This window comes from Eublepharis macularius, chromosome 5 (assembly GCF_028583425.1).
Source record: "Eublepharis macularius isolate TG4126 chromosome 5, MPM_Emac_v1.0, whole genome shotgun sequence".
NCBI classification, from domain to species: domain Eukaryota; kingdom Metazoa; phylum Chordata; class Lepidosauria; order Squamata; family Eublepharidae; genus Eublepharis; species Eublepharis macularius.
Window position 1 is genome coordinate 94,567,330 of NC_072794.1, and position 13,030 is coordinate 94,580,359.

The window sequence follows — 13,030 nt, forward strand, 5'->3', positions numbered from 1 at the left end:
GTGCACACTTATAGCATTATATTGATAATAAGGGCTGTTTTTTTTTAAAGGTAGAAAATGAACACACTGCCAGTCTTTGTAACTTAAACTTAAAAGGGGAGCAGCTCTATCACCCATAACTAAGCCCCTCTGAACCATAACAGAGAACCCTGCCTATGCTGAACCAGAGCCAAGAGGTGGAGGATGGCACTGGCAGGGCAAACTAACCTCTGTTGGGATGGAGCCCAAAGCATCAGCAGCTACGTGCTTTTCAAACTGGTTCACCAGGGCTTTTGCCATTTTTTAAAAAAACTTCAATTTCATATCACTATATTGACCTATCATTGCAGTAATAGGTGCAGCAGGTTCTCTGAATTCCCAGCTATCATTTTAAAAAGGCAAATCTCTAGCCCCCTCCCTTACATAGATATAAGGTAAAAGGCATATCTCCTCAATGGAAGGGGCTAGAGATGTACTATTTTTTAATATGAAAGCTGGGCATTCAGGGAACCTGCTGCACCTATTATTACAATGGTAGGTCAACTTATCGAGGAAATTGACAATAAAAAGAAAACAAAACCAGGAGAGTGGAAAGGAAGAGAGGGAGGAATGCTTCAATGATGACAAATGTCCCATCATCAAAAAGTGGGTTGGATGTGGGTGAGAGAGGCGACAAACAAAACTGAAACAAAACTGAAGAAAAAAATTGATGCAAAATCAGCTTCCAGGAAAAGACTGGAATAAAAGTAGTCTCAAAAGAACTGGGGGGGGGGGGAAGAAACCGGGGTAGGGGGGAACTAAAGCAAAAACTAAAGGCAAAAAAATGCATGCAGAAATCAAGAAATAAATCAAAGTAATATGGCACCAGAACTGATGGGAAAAACCCGTGTGAAAAACTCCTCTTAGGATGACACTGTAAATTGCTGTTCAATTTAGTTGGTTTACCAACTTTTTTGAGAGATGGGATTTTGCCAAGATTATCTGTACTCCATTCACATCCATGTTAGATTACAGTAATGTTATGTAGAGGAACCAGTGAAAACCGTCTAGAAGCTTTAATTGGTACTAAATGAGGCACACAGATTACTAACTGGAATTTATCTCACTAGCTTTCAGAGAACTGCACTGGCTGCCTATTCATTTTCATGCCTAGTTCAAAGTCCTTGTTATTTTTTTCCATTTTATTCAAGTCAAATTTTAACAATCTATTAAACATACATGTAATAATAAAGTACAATTTTAACAATCTATGTGGTTAATATATTTATACATTAATAGCATATGTGTTACATCATTGTATTGTTTTACTTTTCCTTAAATATATATGTTTCTTTAGCATTGTGAGGTCAAAGTAATCGAAGCTTAAATAGTGGTATACATTCACTTGGTATAAATTTTAATGTTTCAGAGTTCTAGTTTCAAAAATTTCTGGTATGACGTTATTGCACCCTGCGAGTCTTTAATAACAAGGTAATCTATAAATGGCTGCCATTTTTCTGTAAAATTTATTACTCTAGCATAATCTGTTGGATGCTGTATGATATTTGTTATTTTTTCCATTGCTATATATTCCCATACTTTATTATATCATGTGGTTATATCAGGTGGGTGAGGAGATTTCCAACAAGAAGCAATAGATGTTTTAGCTGCTATTAAAAGTGATGAAATCATATCCTGTCGTATTTGCGGTACAGAATGTTCTCGCCATAAATCCAAAATGATGAGTTCTGGTTTGAACGGTATTGTGTAACTTGTTATTAATGCAATATGGCGTAGTACCTGTTTCCAAAAAGATTCTATATATTTACATTGCCACCAACAGTGTGCAAATGTGGGACTTCCTGTTTGGGATCCATGGAGGTCTAACGCAGCTCCACTTGCGGAGCTGACCGGACTGCCGTTTTAACCGGCCGGCGGGGTGAAAATAGCCCGCGGCCGACTGCTCTCAGGCGGGGAGCAGGCAAAGAACGCTCAAGACCCTAGGGTGAGCTAGATCTCGGACGAGGGGGGGCTCTACACAACGAGTCTCCCCCCGATCCTTGAGGTCCCACCTTGCGACGGGTCGGCTATAATCTCTGCGGCAGTTTTGGGGCCAATTCGGCTGGCATAAGACCTACATACCCAAGCATCGATTGGGGGAAGAAGCTGAGAGGAGAACTTAAAATCGAAACAGCGATTACAACCCGAGAAAAGTGAAGAGAAGGTAAAGATCATTATCTTCTGAGACGGGACAGATTGATAAAAACAGAGAGGAAAAAAAGTAGATTTTTAAACTGCAACAGACTAGTGAAAAGGAGGGGAAGACTCGGCAGGAATTGAATTTAAAAAGAGACTAAGTTTAAAGAAGTTATTAAAGAAATGGGACTATTGTTTTGAATACCTGTGGCTTTGGAGCTGTGAGAAAAAGACACCATCGCGAGATCTGCTGTGGGAAGACGGGAGACAGGAAGTGCGTAATAACAATAGAGTGGCTGGAGAGAAGCGGCCCTTGCTGGAGGGCAGGAAGTAGGGAATCGCCATTTTTGAAAGGGGAAGGGTCGCGGCTTCAGCGGAAGAGGAAGTAGGCCATCTTGGATTACAAAATCATAGAGAAACCATAGAGAAAAGACGCCCGACATTTTGGACTCTTTAAAATTTAATTTCTATAAGAAGACCGGGACATTTAAAATAGAAAAACGTTAAATTTTACGCCACGGAGTTAAGGAAGAGAGCGGATTCGTGGGAGCGAGCTAAAGCAAGCCCCACGATGTCAAAAAAAGAGTGGCAATCGGCAATAGAAAACCTGGATAAAAACCTGGACAAAAAACTTTTAGATATGATTAAAGAACTTAAGGACACGAAATTGGAGCTGATAAAAGAGGTTAAAGAGGTTACACAGACAGTAAAATCGGAGCTGTCAGAAGTGAAAAAAGGTATGGAAACAATACGAAGTGAATTACAAGGAACGCAGCAGAGAGTTAAAACAGTAGAAGACGCGATGGAGAATTTAGCAGACACGCAACAAACAGAGATGAGATTGGTGAAGGGGAGAATGTCAGTTGCAGAAACTAAACATATGGAGAAGCAGCTACGTTTTCGTGGCTTGCCAGAAGTGGAAGGAAAGTCAGCGCAAGAACAGATGACTGAGGTGTTGGCTGAGTACCTGGGGAAGGAGGAGGAGGAAGTTGTGGCTATCCTAGATGTGGCATACCGTGTGAATTCGAGAATAGCAACCCAGAGGAAACTACCAAGAGATGTGATTGTGCAGTTTACAACACGAAATATGAAAGAGAGGATTGTGACAAAACAGTTTCAAGATCCATTGGAGATTGATGGCAAGACGATTATTATAATGAAGGAACTGCCCAGATCAGTGTTACTGGACCGGAAAAAATATAAAGTGCTAATTCAGATTTTGAAGGACATGAAAATCAGGTACAGATGGGAGTTACCGGAAGGAGTGTCCTTTGAGTTTGGAGGGGCCAAAAAACGCATCAGATCTGAGCGAGAGATGGAGCGATTTATTAAGGACAATGAAAAAGACTTACCAACAAGATCATGAGTATGGAGTGTAAAGTATTATCTTGGAATGTAAATGGACTAAACTCACCGAATAAGAGGAAAAATACTTTTCACTGGCTACTAAAACAAAAATGTGACATTGTTTGTTTGCAAGAGACCCATATCAGAAAGCAGGACGTAAAATATTTAAAATCTGGAAAATTGGGCAAAGAATATGTAGCGGCCTCCAACAAGAAAAAAAGAGGAGTGGTGTTGTACATAAAAGAGGAGCTACAGCCAAAATTTGTTATGAGAGATGTGGAAGCTAGATTTGTAGCAGTGGAATGTATTTGGAATTTAAAGAGAGTGTTGGTAGTCGGACTTTATGCACCTAACGGTGCAAAAGAAAGCTTCTTTGAGGATTTAAGGAAGCATTTAGACGATCTTGCATACGACCAGATAATTCTTGCTGGAGACTTCAATGGAGTGACAGACTTGGAACTAGACAAAAAGACTACAACGGCACAAAAGAAAAGAGGACTACTACCAAAGCTTTTTTTTGAGTTGATTCAACAAGAGACTCTTGAAGATGTATGGAGGAGAGAATATCCTAAAAGCAGACAGTTTACTTTTTATTCTGCAAGGCATTCTACATTATCAAGAATTGATATGATCTGGGCCTCAAAAGACTTAGTATTATGGACTAAGGAGGTAGAAATAATGCCTATGGTAGGCTCAGATCACAACCCAATTATGTGGAAATTTGGAAAAAAGAGAAAAAGGAAAGCATGGAGAATAAATGAGGACTTGTTACAGGAAAGAGAGAATATGGAAATACTGAGAAGAGAGACAAAGTTTTTTATACAATACAACGTGAATAAAGAAGTACCAACCAATAAAGTTTGGGATGCCTACAAGGCGGTTGTAAGGGGCATACTAATGGACTTAAATGGTAGAGCAAGAAAGAAGAAAGAGGAGAAAAGACAAGAGATTGAGGAGAAAATAAAAGCCAAAGAAATACAGCTAAAAAAGAGACCAGGGAAAAAGAAGGTATACCAGGAAATTAAAATACTTCAAGAACAGCTAACAGCAATGAGCAATAAAGAATTGGAGTGGAATCTCAAAAGACTGAATCAAAAAGCGTTTGAGGGTGCTAATAAACCTGGGAAGTACCTGGCATGGCAATTGAAGAAGAAAAGGGAAAAGAAGATAATAAATAAAATTTGCGAAGATAACAAAACGTATTTGGAGCAGGCTACCATTAGTAGAGCCTTTTATAAATTTTACGCTAAGCTGTATAATAAAAAAGAAGTAAACAAAGAATCAATAGCGTCATATTTGGAGAAAACCAAACTTCCAGAAATCTCGGAAGCTTGGAGAAATAAGTTGAATAGTGAAGTAACTGACGAGGAAATAAGTAAGGCAATACAATCTGCAAATCTAGGAAAGGCGCCAGGGCCAGATGGACTTACGGCTAAATTCTATAAGACAATGGCTAATGAACTGGCACCATTCCTAAAAGAGGTGATGAATGGGGTTTTAAGGGATCAAAGGATTCCAGAAACTTGGAGTGAAGCGAATATATCATTGATCCCAAAAGAGGGCCAAGACCTGACTAACGTGAAAAATTATAGACCTATATCGCTACTCAACAATGACTATAAAATTTTTGCGAAGATATTGGCGGAGAGATTGAAGGGGTGGCTCTCGGAAGTCATAGAGGAGGAACAAGCAGGCTTTTTGCCAGACAGACAAATAAGAGACAACTTAAGGACAGTGATCAATGCTATTGAATATTATGACAAGCGTTGTGACAAAGAGGTTGGTTTCTTCTTTGTTGACGCTGAAAAAGCGTTTGACAATTTAAACTGGGACTTTATGTTTGCCACTATGGAAAAGCTACAATTGGGAGAAAGATTCATCAGAGCAATTAAGGAAATTTATAGAGACCAGACTGCAGCAATTGCGGTGAACGATGAATTGACCAAGAAATTGACGATAAGTAAAGGAACAAGACAAGGTTGCCCGTTATCTCCATTGTTGTTCATTTTAGTATTGGAGATTCTGATGATACAAATACGTCAAGATGATGAAATTCGTGGAATAAAAATAAAGGACTATTCATATAAGGTCAGAGCATTTGCGGATGACATAATGTTAATTGTAGAGGACCCATTGGAGAACATGCCAAGAGTGATAGATAAGATCAAGGAGTTTGGAGACTTGGCAGGTTTCTTCATTAACAAAAAGAAGTCAAAGATATTATGCAAAAATATGACTAAGCAGAAACAACAATTGTTAATGGAAACAACGGATTGTGAAGTAACAAGTAAAGTGAAATATTTGGGAGTCGAATTAACTGCAAAGAACATAGATCTATTCAAAAACAATTATGAAAAACTATGGACTCAGATAGAGAGAGACCTGATTAAATGGAATAGATTGAATTTGTCATGGTTGGGCAGGATTGCAGCAGTTAAGATGAATGTGATACCAAGAGTAATGTTTTTGCTACAGACAATACCAATCATCAGAGACTCCAAACAATTTGAAAAATGGCAGAGGAAAATATCAGATTTTGTTTGGGCAGGCAAGAAGCCTCGAGTGAAAGTGAAAGTTTTACAAGATGCAAAGGAAAGAGGCGGAATGCAACTGCCCAATCTGAGACTTTACCATGATGCAATCTGCCTAGTTTGGTTGAAAGAATGGATGACATTAAAGAACAAGAAACTATTAGCCCTAGAGGGATATAAAAAAATATTTGGATGGCATGCATATTTATGGCATGACAAAGTAAAGGTCAACTCGATGTTCCTGCATCACTTTGTTCGGAGAAGTCTATACATAATCTGGAAGAAGTACAGAATTTATCTACAAGAAGGAACCCCTTTGTGGGTGGTTCCATATGAGGTGATAGACCCGAGAGCTGTTGATAATGAACAACAATGTTTAACGTATAAAGAAATAACTAAAACTGAAGCATCCAAACTTAGAATAAAGACACAAGAGGAACTATCACCTAACTACGATTGGTTCCAGTATAGACAGATCAGAGACTTATATAATTCGGACTCTGTAAAGGGAGGTATACGAATAGAGAATTCGGAACTAGAGCAGACCCTTCTTAAAGAAGATAAGAAAAGAATATCCAAGGTATACCAAGTACTGTTGAAGTGGTATACCGAGGATGAGATAGTTAAAACACAAATGGTGAAATGGGCTATAAACTTTAATAAAGAAATAACAATGGAGGCATGGGAATACTTGTGGAAAACTACAATGAAGACAACGACATGTATTAATATCAAAGAGAACATTTATAAAATGATCTATCGTTGGTACATGACACCAAAGAAGATTGCGCTAGGGAATTTGAATACTTCTAATAAATGCTGGAAATGTAAGAAGCATGAGGGCTCCCTCTATCATATGTGGTGGTCGTGTGAGGTAGCCAGGCAGTACTGGGGGGAAATAATAAGAGAAATGAGTGAAATTTTACAATTTCAAATTAATAAGAACCCAGAACTCCTGCTACTGAACTTGGGAATGGAGGGAATTCCAGCCCAACACAGGACGTTGATATTTTATATGACAGCAGCAGCTAGACTTTTGTATGCGCAAAAATGGAAAGTACAAGAAGTGCCAACTATTGAAGATTGGACTTACAAATTGCTGTATATGGCTGAAATGGACAAGATGACAAGAAAATTGAGAGATCTGGACTCAGGGCAGTTCAACACAGACTGGGAGAAGCTGAAACAATACCTGGAGAAGAAATGGGAGGTGGGAGGAAAACTGTGGCAGTTTGAGAACTACTGAAGTATTGAAGTAGAGGGGGGAGACTTTACCGGGGGGAGAAGAGATAAATGTGAATTAATAAGCAGTCAGATTAATAGATTGACATATATATAGATATATATAGGTTAACAAACAGAACATAGAGAAAATAATTAATTATAAGGACTAAATATAAGGAGCGATTAACTAACAATATTTTCTTTTTTTTCTGACAAGTTTTGTACCAAACTGAATGTCTGAAGATATAGATGGGTCAAATTGATTGACTACGTGAGGAGAGATATATAGAACTATTATAAAAAGATAGAATGAGTAATATATATAGAGAATAAGTCAAATTGTTTGATATAAACGAATGTATGATCTATATGGTTTATGATATATAGAAATACCTGAAATTGAAAAATTGGGATAAATTGTTTATCTAAGATGGAAACAAAGGCTTACAGTTTGGGCATATAATGTTAAAAATAGTTAAGGATGTACTGCTTAGAATAATGGAGAATATATATTTGTTTTAGATAGAGGAAGCTAATAAAAGTAAGGGAAAGGGGATAAAGGGTTGGAAAGCTGTTGGAAGTCAACAAAAAGGGGGGGGAAGGGGGGGGTTAGAGATGAAAAAATTGGGGAAAATTGAATGTAAATGTGGAAATAATGGATTCTAACCCAATAAAAAATTTTCAAAAAAAAAAAAAACAGTGTGCAAATGTACCTGTGTCACCACATTTTTTCCAGCATAGTGGTGAGATCTTTGAAGTGATTCTGGATAATTTTTGAGGAGTGAGATACCAGCGATGGATTATTTTATATGTTTGTAAATTTGCATTGACAACTGGAGTATTAATTAGTCTTGATGTCCAAATTTTCTCCCGTTCTTCTGTTGATATTGTTGTATTGCAATCTTGCTGCCATTTCATATATAGTGATTCATTAATTTTCCTACTTTCCCACACAGCTAGCCTGCTTTCTTCTGACTGAAACTTTGCTCTCTGCACTGTCAGTCTCAAACTGCATTCACTCCGCCCACACTCTCAGTCATCAACCAATCATATCACTCACTCATCCCTCTCTTTCACCCCCACTCTTCACCTATCTCACCAAGCATTTAAAGACACATGCACACATTTACTTGAAATCATTACAAAGAGCTTCAATTTGATTTCATTTAGAATGGGATATTATATTCAGTGTTTTATAAAGATTATCTGTAAGGTCTCGTTTGGGTATAAATCCTACTTGATCTTTTTTTATATAATTTTCTATAAATAAGTTAAGTCGCTTAGCTAAAATTGATGTAAATATTTTGTAATCTACATTTAAAAGTGAAATCGGTCTATATGAGCCTGGTTTTGTTAAATCTTTGCTCTGTTTTGGGATTACTATTATTGCAGCTGCTGACCATGAACTTGGTAATTTGCCTGTCTCTAGAATGCAATTACATGCGTCTGCAATAGGTTTAACTAAGATGTCTAAGTATTTTTTATAAAACTGGGAACCTGTCTGGTCCAGCTGCTTTGTTACTCTTTAATTTCTGTATTGCGTCCTTAACTTATTGTATGGTAATAGGATTTTCCATTATCTGCCTATGCTCTTCAGATATTTTTGTGGTTACTTTCATTTGTAAAAATCTTTCAATTTCTTTTACATTTGGTGAGTTGGTTGCATATAACTTTAAGTAAAATTCTTTAAATGTTTGCGCTATTTCTTTCGATTTTGTAAAAATTTGGCCTTTAAAATTTTGTATCGAATGAACAGTTCTTGTTGCCAATTTGTCTTTTATTTTCCAAGAAATATTATGAAGTGTTCTTGGAGTCCTAAACCAATGTTTTTGTTTCAACAATAAAAGATTTTTTGTATCTTTTCTGTTTCCATCATTTCCAGTATTTTACATTCATTGAGAAGTTGTTGGTAAATTTTTCCCCCTCCTCTCTCTTTATGTAATTGTTCAAGATTTTGGATCTTATTTCATGTTTAAGTGAGATTTTAGTCTTATTTAAATGCGATGTTAGTGATATGATTTGTCCTCTCAGGACTGTTTTTAGTCCATCCCAAGTAGTTTGGGGTGAGACATCGTCTGTTAGATTTTCATTAAAATAAAGAGAAATATAATTCCTTATTGTGTTTAAATTGCTTTCCTTATTTAGTAAAGTTTCGTTAAAAGTCCATCTTTTTCACTATCTATTTCTATATCCAATGAAATTGTACATTCTGTCCATGCATGATTTGAATATGTTATATTTCCATTTCTGCATCTATTATTTTTTCAGTAATTTGGGATGAGACTAAGATAAAATTAATTCTTATATAGACTTGATGCCTTGAGGAATAATAAGTATAATTTTTTTCTGTATTGTGTTTCAGCCTCCATATATCTACCAAGTGATAGTTACTCAGTATCTGCACTACTTTATTGTTATGTTTTTTCTTTCTTTCTAGTTTTCCTGTTTTAAAGTTAGTCTTATCTAAATTGTGATATATTATGTGATTAAACAAAGTCCTTGTTATTATCTTTAAAGCCTTAAATTGCTTGGGACCAGAGTACTTGAAAGATTGCTCACTTCTCTGTGAATCTGTGAATCTGCCCATCAGTTGAGGTTATCTTCATGGGGGTTAGCTTTGCTCCAGCTACTCCCTTGACAAATCTGAATTGTATGTTATATCCAGGGCTTTTTTCCAGCAGGAATGCAGTGGAACGCAGTTCCGGCACCTCTTGACTATGGTCACATGGCCGGTGGCCCCACCCCCTGATCTCCAGACAGAGGGGAGTTTAGATTGCCCACCAGCGGCGCGGAGGGCAATCTAAACTCCCCTCTGTCTGGAGATCAGGGGGCGGGGCCACCGGCCATGTGAACATTTTCGCCCAGGGCGATTTAAACTTTAAAAAACTCCCCCCTTGTTCCAGCTAACCCAAAATGACGTCATTATGCGGTCCTGAGTTCCACCACTGAGTTCCACCACCTCTTTTCCCAGAAAAAAAGCCCTGGTTATATCAAGTTAATTATATTAAGATCTGGAACAAAATTAAAAGAGATTTAGCAAAATGGGAGAAAATCCAATTGTCACTCTTGGGAAGAATAGCTACGAGTAAAAGAAATGTTTTACCCAGAATGTTATTTCTGTTTCAGACAATTCTGATTCTAACAATGGAGGCACCATTTAAATAATGGCAGAAAAATATATCTCAATTTATATGGCGAGAGAAAAAAACAAGGGTTAAATTTAAGGTTTTGAAGGATGCTAAGAGGAGGGTTGAACTTGCCTGATCTAGGAATCATATTTTGCTGCAAGTTGCTTTGTTTGGGTGAGATAATGGATTTTGTTGAAAAACAGAAGATTACCTGTATTGAGAAGGGCACAATTTAAGATTTGGATGGTGTGGCTACCTGTGGTAGCCAAGGTTAATGCAGAATTCAATAACCATTATTGAAACCATGTGCTTTGTTGAGAATTTGGAACAAATATAAACCTAGATTTTGTCCAAAAATACGTATGTGGTTATCACCACAGGAAGCGCATTTCAGGAGGGAGATGATAAACCCCTTGAATTGGTTAACTTATCAAGACATATTAATATTCTCTCAGGGTGATGTTAAAATAAAATCAAGAGAGGACTTTTTATCAGAGGGATACACTTGCCAATGGTATACTTATAGCAAATCCAAGAGGGGGTGGTCCCAAACAAAATTAAACGAAGCCGAAGAACAGGACCACGTACAAAAGAGTTTAATTTTTTTGCTATCAAAACTCAAATATAAGGCACAACGAAAAACCAAAATCAATTTTCTTGCTTTCAGAACACAATTGTAAGGCACATAATAAGCCAAAATCAACCAAGGAGTTATGAAGAATTCCCAAACTCCCGGCTGGAGGTGGCAACGGGTTTGCCAGCTTGGAAATTAGGCCCCGTTTCGCACAATGTGCTTTGTCATAAGCCACATGTAAATCTAAAATGAACAAAAGAATACATCATTTGAAATAGCCAGTGTGCCAAACAGACTTCCATAGTTACAAACAGTCTTACATAGTTACAAACAGTCTTACATAGTTACAAGGTTACAAGGTCTCTCTCACTGAGAGACCTTGTAACCTTGTAACTATGTAAGACTGTTTGGCACACTGGCTATTTCAAATGATGTATTCTTTTGTTCATTTTAGGTTTACATGTGGCTTATGACAAAGCACATTGTGCGAAACGGGGCCTAATTTCCAAGCCGGCAAACCCGTTGCCACCTCCAGCCGGGAGTTTGGGAATTCTTCATAACTCCTCGGTTGATTTTGGCTTATTATGTGCCTTACAATTGTGTTTTGAAAGCAAGAAAATTGATTTTGGTTTTTCGTTGTGCCTTATATTTGAGTTTTGATAGCAAGAAAATTAAACTCTTTTGTACGTGGTCCTGTTCTTCGGCAATGGTTTACTTATACGCAAATGGTAGAAAGGTTTAAAGCAGATAAGAGGCAATATGACTCTGATAAATTGAAGACTGAATTTGAGACAGAATTATGTACAAATGATGAACTAAACGTATAAACTTGTGCTGAACTTTGACACAGAAGAAGAGCAAGTCAAAAAATGAATGATAGGCCAAAATCTTCGGTTATAATATTTTAATGGAACAATAGGAAAATATGTAGTCAAAAGTGTTGAAATTTACAGTAAGTTCCAGTCTTAAGAAGAATTTTATAAGATGTTGTATCGATGGTATATGATGCTCGAACTGGCAAAGATGGCAAAACTTAGTTCATTGGTTAGATAAAAGTCAATTAGTATGTCTGTTGATAAATGGAAATCAAAGCTTATATATTCTGTTACTTACAATTATTGTTGATTTACAAAACTATATTATAGAATTTGCTTTCTGTCTTCTTCAATATCATTCTTATTGCTAAGCCTTTTTTGTATGATTGGATGAATTATCTATATACACAACAGGTCAATTCATTAAATTTAGAATGTATAATTAATATTAAAATAGACTAATAGTAAAAATAGTTAAACTAATAAATTAATACACGAACAGCCCAATCCTAAGGGGAAGGAGTGCATAGGGAGAGAACCAAGGCTTATGTGGGCGTAAGTGGCTCCTATGTGGGTGCAAATGCCCTTCCGCCGGCGGTGGCACGAAGCATGCTACCGCTGTCATGCCGCTGATGGCGGAAATACCTGGCGGGTGGATGGAGGCGGAGAACTGGTGTAGGGCCCCACATCAGGGCAGGAGGGGGTGGGGCAGAGGGCGGGGCCAGAGTTAGTTTGCTCCCTAAGCCCTTCCAGAAGCAGGAACACCCACAGCAGCGCAAAAGAGCTACGCTATGAAAAAAATAAGGCATAGCCCATAGCTGCCCATTGAATGGAGAAACCTCGGCCCCCTCTCCAAGCACCCAACCCCACCCCCATGGCCTGAAGGAGCATAGGATGGGAGCTACCATGGGGGCCAATCCACATGCGCTTCCGGCGTGGATGAGCCCCCCTCCTCACACCCAATCACCTGCAGATGCACCCTACAAAATATCCATCCGCAATACCCATGACCTCAGGTAAGTGAGCACATGGCTGAAAGCTCTGCCAGTTTGCCTTCTGCCGTGGGTACTTTGAACACGAGGTGGGAGAGAGGGTACCCACAGTGGCAGGCACTTTAGGGACTTTGCGAGAAAACTGGGAGAACTTTGCACTCATTCAAGGGAAGAAGGGCAAAGTCCGGAATGTCTGGCTACCAATAACCACTCAAGTTTCCTTGCAGGTTATCGGACCCTGAAGTTCCATCTCAGTAAGAAGCAA

General features: G+C 38.0%; 1 protein-coding gene across 1 annotated transcript in view; it reads right to left on the reverse strand.

Annotated features, from left to right (window-relative positions):
- The window catches only part of LOC129330099 (cytochrome P450 4B1-like), a 62,729-nt gene that overhangs the window by 43,703 nt on the left and 5,996 nt on the right, over nt 1-13,030 (reverse strand). The gene's annotated exons all lie outside the window — the stretch shown is intronic.